This window comes from Leptodactylus fuscus, chromosome 6 (assembly GCF_031893055.1).
Source record: "Leptodactylus fuscus isolate aLepFus1 chromosome 6, aLepFus1.hap2, whole genome shotgun sequence".
Lineage (NCBI taxonomy): Eukaryota > Metazoa > Chordata > Amphibia > Anura > Leptodactylidae > Leptodactylus > Leptodactylus fuscus.
Window position 1 is genome coordinate 11729324 of NC_134270.1, and position 1939 is coordinate 11731262.

Genomic DNA, 1939 nt, shown 5'->3' on the forward strand with positions numbered 1-1939 from the left:
GTAGAAAAACTGCTGCACAAGTAAGGGTGTTTTCAGAAATGAAAGGGTTAATAGTTTTTTTTTTTTCTCAGTGAACAAAATGAAGTGAATGAAGAAAAGAGAAATGTAAAATCCCTTCAATATTTGGTGTGACCTTTGCCCTTTGCCTTCTATCAGTTTTTGTACAATTGCAGACCAGTTTTAAAAGAAGTTTGTTCCCACCATCTTAGAAATTTCAATGTAGCAGAGCTGAGTGTGGGTGAGATGGTGGAGGTGACAGGGGACATGAAATGTGTATGGACAGAGCACTGAGATAGCACATTGTATGCAGGGAGGAAATATACTAGTAGCAGAGGAGGAAGCATGGAGGTAGCAGAGCTGTTGGTGAGGGAACATGGGGGGTAGTAGGGCAGTGTGTGGTAGAAAAATGGAGGTAGTAGAGCTGTGTGTGGTAGAAAACATGGAGGTAGTAGAGCTGTGTGTGGTAGAAAACATGGAGGTAGTGGAGTTGAGTGTAGTCGAGAACATGGATGTAATAGGGCTTTGTGTAGTGGAGAACATGGAGGTAGTAGAGCTGTGTGTGGTGAAAACATGGAGGTAGTAGAGATGTGTGTGGTAGAAAACATGGAGATAGTAGGACTGTGTGTTGTGGAGAAAATGGAGGTAGTAGGGCTGTGTGTTTGGGAGAACATGAAGATAGTAGGGCGGTGTGTGGTAGAGAACATGGAGGTAGTAGTGTTGAGTGTGGTGGAGAAAATGGAGGTAGTAGGGCTGTGTGACGTGGAGAACATAGAAGTAGTAGAGCTGTGTGTGGTAGAGAACATGGAGATAGTAGGGCTGTGTGTTGTGGAGAAAATGGAGGTAGTAGGGCGGTGTGTTGGGGAGAGAATGTAGATAGTAGGTCTGTGTGTCTTAGAGAACATGGAGGTAGTAGGTCTGTGTGTGGTAGAGAACATGGAGATAGTAGGGCTGTGTTTGGTGGAGAACATTGAGTTAGTAGGGCCGTGTTGGGGAGAATATGGAGGTAGTAGGGCTGTGTGTGTGAAGGTGAAAATGGAAGTAGGAGATCTGAAGAGAGGCTGAATATATCTGACTTTTTTTTCCAAATGGGAGTAAGTATGGTAATGGGCAAGGGTATCCTGAAGAAAGGGGTCCTGCTTTCAGAAGGTTTGGGAACCATTGTATTATAATATCATCATAGAAGATATTAGACCGAGATGTTCTGAGTGTAGTTGTGTCCATGGATTGACCCAAGTGAGAATATTTTTTTGTTTTCATTGTTACTATTATTTTTATGTCTATTTAACCCTTTAGGTCCCCCTCCTTTCTTTTCTCTATTTTTCAATTCTTCCATTGTTTGGGTCCTGTTTCCCATTCCGAGTTGTCCCCTTTCAAAGCCGAGATCCCTCGAGGTCAGTAGGGTAGGAGGCTAATAAAGGGGAGTGTTACAAAAACAGAACACCAAAACGTTTCGGCCCTATGACCCAGACTAGCTGTGTTTCGGCTATGGAATCAATAGTTTTTTTTGTCTTTTGATCGTCTGTATTCCTTTGTGCATGTCCAGAGTGTGAGAGATTGGGGGAACGTAACGCATTCTGCAACGTTCCTCTCATTAGGATTCTGGCACACGTTCTGTACCGTACGAGACGCAAAGCAGAAAAACTAATTGGTTACTAATTGGAGTTGAAGATAAAAGGCCGGGTGTATTTGTCTTTTGTCAGAATTTGCTTAGATAAGTGGAGAATTTCCAGAAGCCTTTGCATTGAGGATCGACAACGTCACTTCGCTCCTTTTAAATTCGGCCAAGATTTTTGGTATGACATGAAATCTCCTTCATCTTATAATAAATAGGGGCGTCATTAATCCTTTCATGTCACGTGACCCGGGTTAGTTGTACACAGGTGACATCTGTGTTGTCCAAAAGAGATGAAAATATTGAAAATATATGACAAAAAAAACG

General features: G+C 42.4%; 1 long non-coding RNA gene across 1 annotated transcript; it reads left to right on the plus strand.

Annotated features, from left to right (window-relative positions):
- The first annotated feature begins 438 nt into the window (after nt 1–438).
- Nucleotides 439–748, plus strand: LOC142209257 (uncharacterized). The gene is made up of 3 exons (XR_012716937.1): nt 439–463; nt 531–589; nt 723–748. It is a non-coding gene; the product is annotated as an uncharacterized LOC142209257 (long non-coding RNA).
- The last annotated feature ends 1191 nt before the right edge of the window (nt 749–1939 follow it).